The sequence below is a fragment of the Strigops habroptila genome, chromosome 9 (genome assembly GCF_004027225.2).
Source record: "Strigops habroptila isolate Jane chromosome 9, bStrHab1.2.pri, whole genome shotgun sequence".
In the NCBI taxonomy this organism is placed as follows: Eukaryota; Metazoa; Chordata; class Aves; order Psittaciformes; family Psittacidae; genus Strigops; species Strigops habroptila.
Genome location: NC_044285.2, coordinates 35,924,926 through 35,943,242, shown reverse-complemented (window position 1 = coordinate 35,943,242; position 18,317 = coordinate 35,924,926). Strand labels below are relative to the sequence as shown.

General features: G+C 36.7%; 1 protein-coding gene across 9 annotated transcripts in view; it reads left to right on the top strand.

The window, feature by feature from the left end:
* The window catches only part of TENM1 (teneurin transmembrane protein 1), a 1,007,752-nt gene that overhangs the window by 316,051 nt on the left and 673,384 nt on the right, over nt 1–18,317 (top strand). The window lies entirely within an intron of this gene.

Sequence of the window (18,317 nt, the reverse complement as noted above, 5' to 3'; positions counted from 1 at the left end):
AATCTCAGGAGATTATGAGCCTTTTTATTGGACTGAAAAACCATTCAAATGTGGCCTGGCCTGTAGTGGCCTGTTAAGATGACGTTTTTCACTACTTGAATGTCTATTGAGATATTTTTTTTAATTAAAAAAAAAGAGTAATTTTAGCATTATCTGACTTTTAGAGGGATGAAAGAATAACAAAGCAACCCCACTCCCTAAACTTAAAACCTCCAAAATCAAGGCAATCAGCTGTAAGACAGGAAACTAGTTGAAGAAGGTTGCTGGCTTATCACAGAAGATGGAAACATATTAAAAAAATTGTAACCAGCCCTCATTATTTTTAACAGAAGTAGAGAGATGGTAGAATGATTTCACTGCACTTCTTGAATTGCTTCAGCAAACTGCTTATTCAGTGGGCAAAATTACAGGGAAGAAGAAAAGATGAAAGAAAAGCATCTAGGGTACAATGCAAAGTATATTTATATCTGGTATCTCAACAGTGATTTTCATATAGAGGAAAAGATAGAAAATGAAGTGTCTTTTGCAACATTTGGTCATTTCAAAAAGTGGAATTTCATCACCTTTTCAGAGCTGTATAGAGCCTTTGACAGCTGTTCTGTAAGTAAATGCAGAGAGATATGAGATGCAGCACTTAGCATTTTTCAGACATGCAAGAAAAAAACAAAAGCATAGTCTGATACTTTAAAAAATGAGTGGAAAATATGTTTCCATCCTTGGTGATGTTTGACAATTCAAAATATTTGAAGTAGTGTTCTGCTTTTCTCCTTTATTTTTCTGTTAAAAATAATATACTGAATGCTATTTTGGAATCAATAAATGTATTTAATGTTGTAGGATATACATAGTCGAAGGACTATATTTACAGAAAAAAAGGACATTTAAAAAGTATTTTGGTGTTCTCATGTCTTCCTTTTTAGGCTGTGTAAATCCTGTGTAAACCAATGTAATCTGCAGGGATGAGAAAGCATTATCAGGTCAGGGAACCAGTGTTTCTTGAAACGTGAAAAAAACACAGGAAATTATGTATTTTAATAGGAACTGTTGTCAGAGAGAAAGTCATTGGTTTCTCTGAACTGTCACCAGTCTGTCTTCAGATGTTCAAATCACAAGCAACATATGAATTTGCTTCTGATCTCATTAATATCAATAGTGTTGGGGTTTTTTGTTTTCCAGTACAAGATTAGAGGGCTATCTAGCTCTCCATAGTCACTAGACTTACATAATTTAAAATCATGTTATCTCAGATCACATGGCTATAAGCTAGTCCTAAACTTTTTGAGATGCTTACCCTATTTTAGACTGTCAGTATTTTAGAGTATTGTTATTGTTTCATTGTACATAAAAAAAAGTACCTATTAAACTCTTAACTGGTATAGAAAGAAAGTACAATCCGTTCAGCGGGAGAGAAGTGTTGCAATATTAGGAGTACTGCTGGTCTTTCTGCAACATAGATGCTAAGGATGGGAGTCTCACATGCAAATAATTAGCTTTTCTATGCATGTGGTGCTTATGGTTGTGTTGTGTTTTTCATCCAACAACCTTTAAACTTTTTACAGTTCTTATTTCATTAAGCTTTATGACAATCCCATAAGATAAAATGGGAGCAAGTCAGCAGCAGATCAAGAATCACAACTTCTTTTCGTTGATGCTGTGTTCTTCACTCTAAATTCAGTATGTAGCATGTCAGGAGACTTATAGCAGTCTGCATGGCCAGTAAGCAAAATTAGCATTTCACTATTAGATTTAAATGACAAAAGGACAGTGAACTAATGTCCCCACCATGCAGCAGACCATACAGATGTTGTTTGTTTTGGTTTTTTGGTGGTGGTGGGTTTTTTCCCCTGTTTTTGTGGAGGTTTTTTTGGCCTCTCCCCCAAAGTAAGATCTAAATGTCAGTTAATCTGCCTACTGTTGGGTTTATGAAGTATATCACTTCTACTAACTTTCATATGTGTGTGTGTATATATATAAATCTTTAGTTACGTATTCTGTATAATCTATAGAAATAAAGAATATTCTATATAAATTTAGAAATCTTTATACCTTATTTATAATATCTGTATAAATATATAGAAATATATATTTACTGAGAGTGCTTGTAGTGGGAATGGGAGAATGAAATTGTTGTGATCATAATCATAAACTACACATAGAATTTAAGAAAGTAAATAGAACAGTTTTACATGAAGAAATTTTGAATTTAAAAGGTTGGAGTACTGTTACTGTGTATATCTTAGAGAAAAGCTTTCATATTTGCTTCCGAGCAGACATTTATCTCTAAGGAAAAAGCCTGGACTAACAATAAGCCTTCTAAACTTACTGGGTTTCTGTGCCTCATTTTCAGAGGTCCAATTTCTGCACTAAACCTTACCTTCTGGGCTGATGCTGTTGAGTCACCCACTCATACTGTAGAGGATATTGATGCTGGGCTTAAATCTGTGTGTTGATGAATTGGCTTAAGAGTGATTGGCAGCTTGACTGATCAGCTGATGCCTGGGGTTTGGCATTTTGTTTTCTGCTTCCTTGTTAAGGAGTAACAGAGCACTAGCAGAGAGAGTACTGCAATCAGGAGAGCAGCAGAGGTCTGGGAGGAGTGAAGGCATCTTCTGGAAGAGGTTACTTAGCCAGAATGTGTTGGGACCTAGGCAGCATGATGGCCTGAAGACCTTCAGGTGCTGAAAGAGCTATCAGGGTTTCTGAGAAATATCATGGCTTGATCATAGGCTAATTCCAGACATGCTGGCCATATATTCCATAGGAAAATGGGATTTCATTATGTTTTCTCTGGATATTGTTTTTTTCCTGATGTTCTCTCTTGCATCTATACAAAAGTACCTCAAAGAAAATATTCCAAGTAATGTTTCGCACTCTTATGCTTTAGTTATCTGAAATGTGAATGGTATCTCCCTAAGTAGTACCTGGATGTATTCCTCTAAATTTTAAAAGTACAGTTCATTGGAAGCTTTCTTAAATGGTTGTGTCACAGGACAGTTCAGTTATCTATATCACCGTAACAGCACAGGACATGAAAGTTTTCATTTCTTTATTTAATTGGAAACTCACAAGAAGAGATTGCCACTAAAACATCATCCATCTGCTTATATTACTCTTTAAGGGACATTGTAAATCGTGCTTCATGTACCATAGGATTTTATAATATTACATGCAATTTGCTACATAAAAAGCATTAACACTTCCAAAAATGTTTTTAATATAGCTTAATTTTTAATATATTGGTCTTCTAAGCACCTCTCCTTTTTTTTCTTCTTGTTCTTTTTTGTTAATTTGGAAAGCTCCTTCAAACAGAAACGTGTTATAGGCATTTAGGATGTCACTCTGGGTTGATTTCACCATTATATCTATGTAAGGCAATTTATATGAGCAAGTCCTTTAGCCTCCCTCTCTGAGCTGAATTCTTACTGTGCCCCCAATATATAACCAAGTTTAAACTCTCAGGCTCTTTTTTAGGCATTCAGCATACTTCAGTGTCACTTTGGTAATAGTGATGTCTAGGACAAAACACATGGAATATTCTCCAGAAAGAGTTAAAGCCATTTATTGAGCAAACAGATCTTCCCTGGGAATAGTGCTACAGTGTGGGACAAATTCCCACAAAAGCTGAGTGTCATTATGAAGCTTCCACTAGAGATGCAGTATGTGCTGCTTCAGTCTTGCTCTTTTCTTAATGCAAGCTCAATGACCAATGTATGCAAATTAATTTCAATCTAGAAATAAAAATATAATCCAAGAATTTTTGCCTTTTGGACAATAAAGATGTTAGTAAATTTGCCTGCTTTAATTGTGGAAGATATTCAGGACCCCCAGTTGGATCAATTTTTAAAAATACATCAGATGTAATAAGTGCAAGTCACTGATATTCTCAAATTGCAGGGATCTGTTAAAAAACAAGCTAAATAAAAAATAACTGTTTCTACATCCCTCTTGGCAAACATAAGGGTCAAACCCACAGACATACTAGGGCAGTGGCAAAAATTGACCTGTCCAGATTTGTAGCTTCCAAAGTGAATACCACCGAATGCCTTTGAGCCTGTTTTAAGAAGAGAGAATTGTAAGGCTTGTTGGCAGTGCTGGAGACAGTACAATTAAACCATTCATTTAGAACGAAAGTCACTGCAATAGCTCAGATGTAGTAAATTTAATAGTGCAGGTTTGCCAGGTCTTTTTCACAGTATTGATAAATCTCCTATAAATCTAGATCAATTTAACTGTATGACTGTGTTTAGCTGGGAGGTGATAGTCTTACCTGCTTTTGCATGGCAACATGTAATTGCGTTCCCCCAAAAGAAATGTTGTAAAATGAAAGATAACCCTTATACACTACAGGTAGTATATGATGATAATTTCCCCCCAACATCATCCATTTCACAGTAAAGATCCAGCCTTTATGCTCTTGAATTATGCCCTCAAAACAGATTGAAGAAGGAGTTTCATGTTAACCCAAAGTGCTGAAATTGTCAGAGCCCATTGAAATGCCTGTGGTAAAATGAGCCTCAGTGATCTGATGATTCATCTTAATCAATTGCCTAGTCTCGTGTATAAAATTGTCTTTCTCGGTGATACATGTGGATAATAGAGATACAACATTATGCTCACCAGATACTGCATAATTAACCATGCCCATTTATCTTCTCACACACATGCAAATCATTAGTAACAACTGCAAAACTCAGCTGAGAGCCAGTTTAAGAAAGAAAATAAAGAAATCAGTAAGAAAGCTCATAAACTGAGACTGAATACCTCTAAGTCTGAATACTCTTTTAAGAAGACTTTTGTAGATATCCTTGTATTTGGTACCATATATACACAAGCTGAAAAATTGTGTGCTAACAAAAGGATAGCCATTTGATCCATTAAGACTTTCAAATGTCTGGCAGGTGGGGGTGTTTTGGTGTTTGGGGTTTTTTTAATTCTCAAAAAAAAAGAATAATCTCAGCCATTCAAATCAGTAGTCATAAGAGATGTGCTGAAAGCTTTCTGACTTAGAAATGAATTTATTACAGATGCACATTCTTTGTAATTGGATTAATAGATGTTATTAACAGGCTTTGGGGTGTTGATATTCTAATATCTCATGAGATGGCAAAACATTTCCATTTGCTTCTGGGTGCCAACATGAGCAGCAATGCTTACTTCTAAGCTCATTATTCTCCATGATAGAAATTTTTTACTATCCTAGTGTTGCCTGAATGTTAGTGGTAGTTTTATTAATGAGCAGTACTTACACAGCATAATATGTAACACATGATCTATTGTGGCAGAGTAATTTTTTCTGTGATCACAGCTTGCGTGTTCCACATGCACAGCAAGTCAAAAATCTGTTGTATTTCTGTGCAGGTCTGCCATATCTCTCAGATAATGAGATATTTCTTTTCTATGTACTAAGAGTTTCTATGAACTAAGAGAAACAAATGGAGCAATTCTCTCTATATGGACAAAGTAGTCTACCAAATATCTCTATCTTCATTCATATAAGAATCAGCCCAAACAGTTGTTCCAGTCTTGAATAGTTTGAAGTTTCCCCAAAACTGTTTTAAATAATTGAGTTTTACTACTGCAAAGCATTGGTAGAGTTTGTTGTAAGGATAATATTGACAATTCATAAAACCTAAACTATTAGTAATTAAACTAGATCAGTGGTTTCTAGAAATCAACCTGCATTCCAGGAGTCAGAAGGTAATTGACTGTGATTTACTTATTTTGTTCTTAAGCATCTCTACACTATTTTACCTGTGTTTCTAGTGTATTTTCCAAATGTTTCCCTAAATTGGGAATGTGTATAAATTGACTGCAAATACATACAGTCCAATTAGTTAATTAGAAGAAGTTACACTGACATATGCAAAGAAATTTCTGGGATATTACTTTCTCTACTGAGTACTTTATGAACCTTGTCTGCCCTTATTCAGTTCAGGATATTAAAAACGAGTTTCAAAGGTGATTCAAGAACAAGTGTTTGTAACTTCTATTTTTCCTTCACTTTCTACTTGACAAGCTTAGACTTGCTTAGACTTATTCTCTCTTGCTGATGCAGGGCTTATTGGTTTGTACAGATCACTTCTGAATTAAGAGAAACATAAGAAGCCTGGACTGGTGTTTATTTACATGCAGGGCCTCCTGGTTTAAGAAGAATGACTACTTAAGGTGTATATTGATATTGCATGTTTCTACTTCAAATAAAGCACTTTTTTCCAGCATCTTGCCACATAAATTGTACTGACACAGTTGCCTTAGATTAAGACTGCCTGATATCTGACATTACATTCACTGATGTGTAACTTCCCACCACCATACACATTACCTCTGCATTTGTACCTGTGCTTAATCGGAATGAATCACTCAGAAGTATTTTTTCTGATGCATAAGTCACCAGAGACCTGACTTTAGCAGGTTCTGTAGAGGTCACAGTGAAGAGTGAAGGTTTATCCATAATAAGCCTTGCTTGAGTTGTTGTTATAGCTATCTTAGAGTGGTGTAATAAATGAGAGCGAGCATGTGGGTATGAAAGAGCATACTTCTTGCAGTTTCATTTTGTTTCCCGACCTTTGGAACAAAGATTTCCTCATCCAAAATAACTTTTGTGTACCTTTTATCACATTCAGAATAAGAGAAGTTTACTTTGCTTCAGCTCAAAGAATAAAAAGAGTATTTCAGGATGTCAGTCAGTCTAAGCTCACATGAGAATTCTTCCTGGTGGTAATACTCAGCACTCAAATTGTTACTACGCTTTGCTGAAGAGCATTCAGACCTCTCTGAATTAGATTTTTCTTTTTGAAAAATGGGAATCTATCTGGATTGATGGTAAGTTTATGTGTACGTTATCTTTGCCTGTGTACTCCAATGGGGCATCTGTCTTTAATCTCATAGAAGTCTGACAGTGTGTCTCATAAGCATACAAATTGAGCAAGTTTCTTTTGCAGACTAATCAGGTCCCCGCTGACAACCTGAGCCATCTTTCTACTTTAAGTGTGATAAAATATTCATCCTCCTCTATCAAGCCATGACTAATAGATAGAAATATTAACATCTTTTATGTGTTATTATATAGCCTCTGATAATCTACGGGAAATAGAAATTACAGTTTTTAATGGTGGAATCTGTGGTGTTTCTTCATTAAACAATTAAAAGGAAGTGGAGAACACATGGAATGCACTAAAATGTACTGTCAGCTGCTAAACTAGATGTTATGATCTGTATAATAGTCTAGCTATTATTCTTATAAATTGTTGACTGAATGGATATCTTTTAGTTTCTACTAAAAGTGGTACTAATATTTGGTGGTTTTTTCCTTGTAACTGTGCTGTGTTCATAAAAGGTGTGTCTGACTCCACTTTATAAAAATAACTCGGAACATTCAACAGTGAATGATTGGAGAACACCACCTGATCCTTGGCTAAAAAGTACTACAGGAATGTGTGTGATCAGTTTAAGCTTCAGAGCTTAAGTGTGTGAATTGTGAAGAATCATGCATCTTAGGTTCAGGCTTTGACACCCATATCATCCACTTGAGTTTAAGGCTATGTTTGCATGGCACAATACAGTGCCATCTGAGTGACATCTGAGCTGTCCTTGATGTTCAGTGCTGTGAGGTTCTGTATAAGGTCATTTACTGTTCCAGTACATGGAAGCTTTTTATGTGTCTGTGATTTAAAAAAGTAATGTGCCTCCTGGTTTAGCTTAATTACTCTACTGCATGTAAGGTGGATGAAACACAAAGCAGACAAGCAAACAGAAAATCTTCAGTGACTACTGGTGGGAAGATGGATAATTCAAGGGGAATAGGCTGAGGATAGGCAAAAGTCGCTGTTGCTGCTGGGTGTTAATAAGGGAGTTGGTGAACTGAATGCCACATGCATAGCCACTGACGTTAGATCAGCTTTTGTTTCTAATACAGAAGGCGATCTGAAACTATGTTGTGTGTGCATATCTGACTTCTTACCAATGTAACACTTGAACTTCTCAAACTATACATAGCTCTTTCACTTCTACTAAAGGGATGACTTTATCATGGATTACTGGACTAGGCACATGTTAGTGGGTTAAGAGAATTAACATATTTCCATTTCTTTTGCTAATCTGGTTCTCCATAATTAATTTTGGTCAGCATGCCTGAAAGATTTGGAGTCTGTAGTTCTTTGTTATAGTTTTAAGGAACTGGGTTGTTTTTCTATTTGTCTAAAATTTTTCTGGACATTACCCAGTCTAAGGTAATATGAGTTAATATTTTTGCTGGTGAACTTGCTGCTACAGAAAACCTTTAGTGTGTCACTGTCTTCAGTGTGCGGTGGGTTAACCAACTGCCAGATGTCTACCCAGCTGCTTGCTCACTCCCTCTCCTCAAAAGGACAGGGAAGAAATTAAAATGAAAAATTTAATGCGTTGAGGTAAAGACAGAGTGATTCCTTCCCAGTTGCTGTCATGGGCAAAGAAGATTTGCCTTGAGTAAAATTAATTTAATTTATTACTAATTAAAATATATTTGGCTGGTTAGAAAGAAAGACAAAACCTCAGACACGTTCCTGTCCCCCACTCCTCCCCAGTTCCGAGCTTCTCTGCTCTCTCTGGAGCACCTTCTCCCTCCCCCTGCCCGCCCCTCGCTGTCCCAGGGCTACTCCTCACACTTCTCTCCTCACTCCCGGCACTGCTCTGCTCTTTCCTAAGCCCACATTCTCGAGGCTTCCCCAGCCCTGCTGCGTGGCTCAGCGCTGCTCTGTGGGGGCTGTTGGAACTGGCGGGAAGGGGCTGTGCCTGGCCCGGCGCAGCCTGTCAGCTCCCTCAGCGGGTCCCGGCAGCCGTGCGGCAGCACCAGCGCTCCCAGCGCGGTGCGTTGCATCTCGAGGTGCTCTGCCATGGTAGGAACCATTCAATCACCCCACATCTCTGCTGCTGCAACTGCTCAGGTAACTGTTAACAAAGCAGCAAGACATGTTTTACATGGACCTGTGGTAGGGAAGGGTGTTAAACCCTTGTCCATGAACTTCAGATGTCTACTGGTATCAAACAAGCAATGCCTGGGTCCAGCCCAGTGCCAGGTCCTGGGCTCTGCGGGGAGTATGCATTCCCCTCATCTTGGCCTTGCTGTCCACACATCTTCAAAAGTGTCCATGTGCCTGGAAAGCACCAGTCTACAGCACTGATCTACAATGCTGCTATGAGCAATTGAAAACATTCAGTGTTCAAGGCTGGGTTGGACAGAGTCTTGGGTGACACGGTCTAGTGTGAGGCATCCCTGCCCACGACAGGGGTGTTGGAACTAGGTGATCTAAAGGTCCTTTCCAACTCTAATTATTCTATGATTCTATGAAACACGATCTCGTATAAGAACAGGTCTTCAGAACAGGTCTTCAGATAACCCTGATGAGAAAGCAGTGTGACCCATTGTGTTCAGTGAGACACAAAATAATGAAATCAGAGGCCAAAGTTGTTTATAACAGTGTTTATGTAGAAAACCTGGTACAGGTTAAAGTATCAGTCATGAAATTACATAGTAGGCTAAGTCTTCTCTCTGTACTACAATATTAGCCAAATAGCTGACTGCTCCTAAAAACACTTGTCATCTTCTGAAAGGACAGAAGAAAGGATGCAGTCAACTCTAAAATGGGTTTCTGGGAATATTTCCACTTTTTCCTAAGCACAGAAAAGATTGCTTCCTGGGAAGTAAAGATCATTTTCAACACTACTTTTGGGATGTTGCATAGGCTTGTGTGTAATATTTTTAAAAATGCTTTAATGTCTTAAAATTGATAAAGACAGAAAAGGTGGGTTAGATTTTGAAGACCAAAATGGTGGAGTGTTGTAGACATAAAATTTGTCTGTAATTTAAGGTGTAGGGTGTATGTTGTATTGAAAATCTTAAAAAGCACTAGGTATCTAATTTAGGTTAGAATCTTGGAATTAAAATTATTACTTCAACAATTTTATTTAACTGTGAGGAATGAAGAAATGCAGCCTTTCAAATTGGTGACTTCAGGAGGGAGTGAAAACTGGTTATGCATCTTCAAACAAATTTGGTTGCATATGTGGAGATGATGCATGCATATTGCCTAATACACACACCATATATGATATTTTAAATACAGTAAAATAATTACATGCTGCTATGAAAAATGCCCTATAAAAGAACAATTGGAAATGTTTTTTCTTTATGCTCCGAAGGCTATGATAAAAAGAATATCGTAATTACTGAAATTACTTTAAAGAGGTATAAGTAGCAAAAGAATTTTAAATCCAGTCTTCCTAGTTTGGAGCTGCAGATAATATGAGTGCAATTGATATAATTTAATCATAAAACACTTCATCTGAAATATGGACACAATTAGGTAATCTGATCTAGCTGGGATCAGATTACAGAATGCAATTTATGATAAATTGCCTTCACTTCTATTTGCACCTTTCAAACTGTTCCTTTCAGGTATTGGAGGAAAGCTGAAAATCAGGACTCAAAACCTTAGAGCTTTCTTATTGCTGCAAAGAGAATTATCTTAGTTACAACTTAATTTTTTTAAGCTATGGCAAAAAAATGAAAACCATATCTTTCTGATATTTTGACAATTTACCTAGTATTTAAAGAGCAGTTGCTAAATAAGTGTTTTCAGAGCAGTGCATCATATTCTCTGTAAAAGTAATAATAATTAGTAGCTGTCCTGATAGATGACTGTGTTTGGTAGACCTTTAGCCCATTCACAGTGACAAAATAATTCAGTCTATCTCACAGTTTTTGACAGACGGCCTAGGTTTTTAAGCTGCATTAGGAAGAAGTCCAGTTAGGCAGAATTGGATTTTTGAAGTTCCACAGCATTATTGCTTGTAACATGTAATGCAAGTATTATAAGATTTTTTTTTTTTTTCCCCAGAGTATTAAGTATAATGTTTCTCAGTGCCTGCAGTCAGGATCCATCATGTAAAAGAAATCTTAAAAATTGCCTTGCGATTTGAACGTGTTAATATCAAAGGGCTGATTATAACTAGCCCTCTGTTAAAAGCAAAGTAAGAATGGGTTTCCCTACCACTAAAAATGATGAACAATTAACAAGCAGTGTCACAATTTCACACATATTGGTCCATCTAAATGTATTCAGACTTAAGAAGAAAAGACAGACTGCATTAATTTTTAATCAAATTTCACTGCTGCTGAAATATATTCATGCCGTATTTGATTGACAGGTCTAACACAAATAACCTAATCTGTAAAGAAAAGTGTTACATTTAAGGTCAGGCATGTCATTTTCATCTACCTGTGCTCAAAATGCATAGCCCTGAAAGGCTGTGGTTATTTCCCAAAGAATCTTTTAATTTCCTTTATCAACTTCATTTTTATCTACTATCCATACCAATGCTTCTCCAGAGGACTAAAATGAATCTGATGAATGCAATTACGTTTTTGAGAATACAGTAGTAATTCCTTACCTTCTGTTTGAATGTTATTTTCTTGACTTCATGTATTTCAGCTTGCTTTGTGTATCTTTGTGAATGACTTCAGAGAGTCATTCAGCTTGCTTTGTGTATCAGCCGAATTTCAACTAAGTGGAAGTGTCCCTAAAAACCCATACATCGCACAGAAAGCTTTTACATTTTTGTGCTGTGTTTCTTTGGTTGATGTTGGTATTCCTTCAGTAAACTTTGTTGGTGAGATGGCTTTCATGGAAAAGACTGAGATATTGTACAAAGAATCGTTGGAGATGAAACCAGAAGAAAAATGGGCGGTCTTGATATCAGCTGAGACAAAGCAGATGCTAAAACAGTGGGAAAATCTTGACTCCATCTGTGTCACAGCCAGCAGCTCATTGAGTTTAAATAACTCAAATATTTCTCTCAGAATTACTATGTATAAATTAAAAAGAATACAAAGGTGTATCACCTTTGTAGTGATACAATCACAGGAGATACCTAGCTTTGAACAGTTAAAAATGATGATTATTCTCTAGATATCTAGAAATATATTTTGTAGGCTAAATTTGCCTAGAATTGAATCACAAAATTTTCTTACATTAGGGGACAGGATAAAATAACTTTGAATTTTCAAACCATCAGTTTTTCATAAAATTGGTGTCTAGCTGACATCGTTAGTATGCCTGGTCTGTTCTGTGGTATGTCTGAAGTTCTGTGTCCTGTCCCGTGTACAGTTCCTTTACTAATAATCTAGCATAATAATACTTGTCGAACTACTGCAGTCAGATCTTGCAGTTCCTTTAATGTTCATGTTGGATATTCTCAGCTGTGTCTGAAGGATTTGCTAGAAAGGTTGAATCTGATAGATGGTAAAACAAACAGGAGAGTAAGGAATTCTGCGCAAGTCAGATCCATATGTGCAATTGATTATTGTCCAGTCTGATTTTAAGAAAAAAAGCACTTGTGAGATGAAGGAAGTAGCAGCTAGTTGCATGCTAGAAAATGTTTAATAGGGTTAAATTAAGTGTTTAGATTTGTAAAGCCTTCATATAAAGTTACGTGTATGTCAGAGAGGCACTGAATTCTTCTGAAGTAGCTGTATGCATTTTCCTATCTACATTTTTATGATAATTATGTAAAGGATTTGTGTAGTATAACACAAAACATTTGGTATTATTTAAGCCATTAATTACTGAAGAATTTTCAGGTTATTTAAGATTTGGTGCCAGTGTAAGCATGTTCACTGTAAAATCTGTCTGATGCTACTAAACTCATGTTCCGGTGGATTAAACTTTTGGGTTTGAACAAATAGCATCTAGGTATGTTAATGATGCTTCCAGCAGTAAGGGATAATGCTTTTGATCAAGTTGGGATCTATGTGTTTGGGGTTTTTTATGTTGTTCACTTGCATTGCCTGATCAGTGGCTGTGCTTGAAAAGAAGAAATACAGGAGATAAGTGGTATTCTAGTTTTCAGTATGCTTTCCTTGATTTTATGACCTCTTCCCAATGTCTTTCTGATTAGACTAGAGAAACTGTGTACTATATTTGAGTTTTAAAATAAATATTGCTATAGTGAATGCACAAAATAGTATCTCTGTGCATTTAATAGGAATTTTTAATTTCATACAACATTAGCAGCTTGCTGTAGTAAGTCTTTAGACACTGCATAGCTCAAAGGTACTGAAGCAGATAAAAGAAATATATAGAAACATAAAATCATAGAATAATTAGAGTTGGAAAGGACCTTTAGATCACCTAGTTCCAACACCCCTGTCGTGGGCAGGGATGCCTCACACTAGACCATGTCACCCAAGACTCTGTCCAACCTGTCCTTAAACACTGCCAGGGATGGAGCATTTACAACTTTGGGCAACCTGTTCCAGTGCCTCACCACCCTCAGAGTAAAGAACTTCTTCCTCATACGTAACCTGAACTTCACCTGTTTCACTTTAAACCCGTTGCCCCTTGTCCTATCACTGTAGTCCCTGATGAATACTTTTGTTTGAAAAATCAGACGAAATGTCCATGCTTGTGAGTGTATGTAACCATGAAGGTGAAGACAGGTCTCTTAATAGTAAAATTTATGTTTCGTGCTTATAATATGTCAAAACCACCAGTCTCCATATAGTTAAAATAACAAAGAGTGACTAAAAAGAGTATTATAATTATCTTGTGTTATTCATTGCTGCCTCTGTCAGGGGGTGGTGTAAAAAATAAGTGGGGTCATAGCTGTGAGTTTGTAGGCATGAAAGACTACTTGTAATGATTCTGAATCTGAAAGGATTCATCTCATTTGCATGACATGGATGAAATCTTGAAGAGTTAATGAAGCTGCCACCAAGCTGCTCCTGGCACGCTCATGTCTTTGCTTAGATAGCCACTGGAAAGGTTTGTGTTTAGACGATTTATGTGATCCACTCAGGATCTTCCACCATCAAATAGTCTTCTTGTTGACTTGACCTTTCTTTTTGTCTCATGAAAGGTTACATTTTATAAATGAAATATTGTGTTGAGGGGAAAAAAATTTTAAAAAATATTTCTATTGATTGTAATAATTCCCAGACTCAAATACAAGTGAATTTTACCTGTGGTGTATGATGGCAGATGGGTTTGTTTATTACCACCTGTTCTGTCTTGAGTCAGCAGCCGTATTTGTAAACTGGTAATGCCGTATTTAGTAAATGGCCAGCTTTCTGCACTGATTTTAAGATATTTATGCTGAAAATCCCTTCCTCCTGAAAATAGTAATGATGTTTTGTGTAGATTGCTTTATTTAGTTACTATATGAAGCTACCACTTTATTCCTCCAAAATAGGCAGACATGCAATGTTATAACTTAGCTGTATCTCAAAGCAATTAAAACAATCTCTCTTAAGCTTAGTCAATTCCCATTAAAATTATTTCAGACATTTGCACTTTGCTGGATTCTTTCTTAATGAGCTTGGAGAAAGATGATAAAAGATGAGACGATAGATCCATTAAAATAGATCTGTTCACGTACCACTTTTTCTAATTTCTTGTACGTTTTTACCTCCAGGCTATTCATACCTTTCTTAGTAAATACCTTTTAATTTTCACAACTACTTTGTGTGCAAAGTAATATATACATTCATGGAAATGTAAAATAAAACAACCTAGGGATTGTATTCATCTGAAGGTCATTTTTTTTTCCCTCTAGTTAAAAGACAACACAGTAGATTATTAGAAGTTTCATTAATATTCAGTGAGTTCTTGGCTCTCACTATAACACTGTATACTGAGCCAGGACAAAGGTTGATTTTCTTGCTTTAAACCTTGTACAAAGAAATCCTAAGTGACTTCATTAGAGACATGAACTGATAAGACTAGAAAGATGTTAGAAAGCTAAGAGATACTGTAAGACCCACTGTAAAGTGAGATTAATATTAAATGAATTGATTCTATGACAAAATAATGGTAAGTTCTTATTACTATGAGAACTTAAATGCAAAGGACCAAGTTTTTGCATTTAATTAGAAATGTTTTCAGAGGTTTGTGTGGCACTCAAGTCCGTCAAGGAAATGTCTTGCAGAATTTGTTAGATATAATTTTTAAATATATGCTGTGCTATACTAGAAACCCTGGTTTAGAAAGGGAATATAGTGTTGTGATTGTACATATAGCAAACACAGCTTGTGCATCTGTTGCCTAAGCTGAAGAATACTAGTCTGTTTAATTGGTTTCTTGCTTGGAAACAGTTCTGCGTCATTCATCAGCATTATTTACTATTTCTTTTTTTTTAATTTTTTATAATTTTGCTGAGCTGTGGGGACCAGAGCTGCATGCAGCGTTCAAGATGCAGGCTCATCACATATTTATATGGCGGCATAATAATATATTTTGTCTCTTCAATACAATTTTTTTCTCCTAGTAAAGCAAATTGAAATCTCTGAAAAGAAAGAAAGGGACGGAAGGCAGTAACATCATGAAACAACAGCTGAAATCAATGTATCAGACAGTGTAAATTGCCAAGCCTCATAAAGAGTTTCACAGTTGCTGTACCCACAAAACTGTTGAACAGGAGTAGTTAGTGACTTTAATGGAAAAAAAAAAGGATCCTTTTTATGCTCTCTAGTGTATTGTTAGAAAGCTGGCTCAGTGCTGAGAGCTGCAGTACTAAAGCACAGAATCCAACGGGACACTGAAAGCTGAAGTGGTCTCATGGTTTCCAGGCTTCTAACTTCAAAATGTGTTTTTGTCTGGCTAATGAGATCCAACATAGACAAAAATACAAACGGTCAGAGGACCTTTTCTTGGTAGCTAGCATGTAAAATGTGCAGAGGTCCTGTAAGTGAACTAGCCACTCTGCCAGAAACATCAACGGATGCTAGAAATTCCTAGTTCTACTATGGTTGAAAATAAATCTTGTTTCTATTAATTTCTCATGAGAGATTCAGTTTGTCTCTCCCATGGCTGCCATAGCTTTTTGGAAGGAAGGGTTAGGTTGCATAAACAAACAAGCAAGCAAACAAAAAAAGTGTCTCTTACTGGGGGGAAAAAAGAAGAAATGTTTTCTCTTAGTTTCCTTAGATCTTGCTTTGGAAGATGACAAAATGTTTTTGCCAAAAATATCCATTCCATGTTTAAAAGCACTGGATTAATAAACAGTAGAACCCCAGGGAACTAATGAGTAGTATTAAAATAGAGGGTTCTTCTGGGAAGAAAATAATTCTGAAATTTCTAAGAGTTGTCTGTATTCATTCTCTAACTGAACATATCCAAGAATAGTGGTGGCTGGGATAGTCTAAGCTATCCTGAGATATTATTCCAAAACATCAGCAAATGAGAAAATGATGGCAATACTGGGGGGGGGGGGGGGGGGGGGTGAGCGGGGGTTGTTCCTCTTATATTTAATTTGGGTGGACATAAATATACATTCTGTGAGTCAGAAAAATCAAAACCAGCAGGAGGAATGGACTTTTATGAGAGTAATAATAACCTAAAACACCTTCTGTGGGTTTACAGAAATTGGAAACTGCATCAATGAATAAGTAGATATAATTTTACTTTTAATCCTAGTACTTTGATAATATGAGAAAAGAAATTTCCAAAGCTTGCTCTGGCTTCCTCTTGAGAATTTGCTTACAGTGATGTCCAGGTCACTCAGATACAGAAGCATGGCAATATACAATCAAAATTTGAGTTAAAGAAGGTCATTAATGTCAAACTTTTTTCTTTCACTTCTCTGGAGAAAAGAATTCTGAAACTGTATTTGTTTCTACTCCTAGAAACTGTATTGGTTTCTATTTATAGAAACTATTTGCATTTCAAACTGCCAAGGCAGTTCAGGTGAGGTGGTAATTGGTTGCAGAGATCCAAGTCTTAGGAGAAGCCCCTGTATTCAGGACAGAATTGGGTGATGGCTACTTTGGTGGGTCCATGGCACCAAAATGGCAGGGAGCAGACTGAAGAACAGACAGTTCCTGAATGCTCAGTCTTTTATAAATATGTGGTTATTTAGAAAAATGAGGATAGGTTTGCAAAGCAGAGAATGGCCTTGGAAGCATGTGAATTCTTTATCCAGCCTCTTTTCCAGAAGGGTGACAGGATCGAAACTTTGGGCATACTAGAGCTGCAGATTACCAAAGAGCTAGAAGATTTGGGAATTTTAAAATCCTAGGGATGCTGATCCTTCTTGGCTCATGTTTTAAAGGCCAAACAAATGCCAAATGAGCACCTGCTAGTGCTTCTATTTTTTGCCAGAACAGCAGAGACAAAGCCTGTGCCCATCCAGGGCTAAAAATCTCACTTCAGAGAATACAGCTCTTGAAGCCAGTCAGCAAAGCAGAATTCATGAATAATAGAAACTCATCTCTCAAAGATATAAAAAAGTGGTTTTAGAGAAGAAATCTAAAAGCAACAGGCAACAAAAATTTTCAGCTCAGCTGAGCTGTCGAGAGTTTCGGAAACAAAAGCTCTTTTGCAACTGCGTTAGATAAATGCAGAAGAGAGTGAGCTTAGGTGAACCTCTATGGATAACACTGGATAAAGCATTCTTGAGCATTTTATTCTGGCATATAAACACAAATATATGCACATATATATGCACTATATGAATACACTGATGAGACTACAACTGGAGCATCATCTCCGGTTCTGGGATCCCCAGTTCGAGAGAGACATGGACATACTGGACAGGAACAGCAAAAGGCCAGGAAGATAACTAAGGGAGTAGAGCATACAGGAAGAGGCTGAGAGCTGGGGTTGGTTAACCTGGAGTAGGAAAGGCTCAGTAGCATCTTATCAATGTGTTTACACACTGAACGGGAGGCAATAAATTCTGGAGGCAGGCTCTTCACAGCGGTGCTCAGTGACAGGAGAAGAGTCAGCTGTCACAAATTGAAATACGGGAAATCCCATTTAAGCAAAAGAAAACAACTTTTTTTGGGTGGTTTTTTTTTCCGCCCCCCCCCCCCTCCCCGTGATGGCGGTTGGGCACTGGCACAGGTTGCCCTGAAAAGTTATTGAGTCACAGCCCGTGGTGAAATCGAAAATCTAATGGGATACAGTCCTGGGTAACCTGCTTTAGCCGACAAGATGGAGTAGGTGATCTCCGGAGGCCAATTCAGACCTCAGGTGTTCTGTGATTCTTGGATGATATGGCCCCTTAGGCAGAAGTTGAATTTACGTAAATTCAGACCATAAGTAAATTTTTAAGTGAAGACAATTATTAAATATTTACCAAGGATCTTGATACATTCTACAGCTGTGAAGATTTTACACCAAGAATTAAGTATTTTCTGAAAAAGTGAACTTCTCAGCTGGGCAGGATTGAGTATTGTTACCTTAAGATTAAAAATGAAATAACTTTCTAGAAAGAATTATATTCCTGCTGCACTATTTGAAATCTAATTTTTAAATTATATAAATATTTTTATCTACAATTAC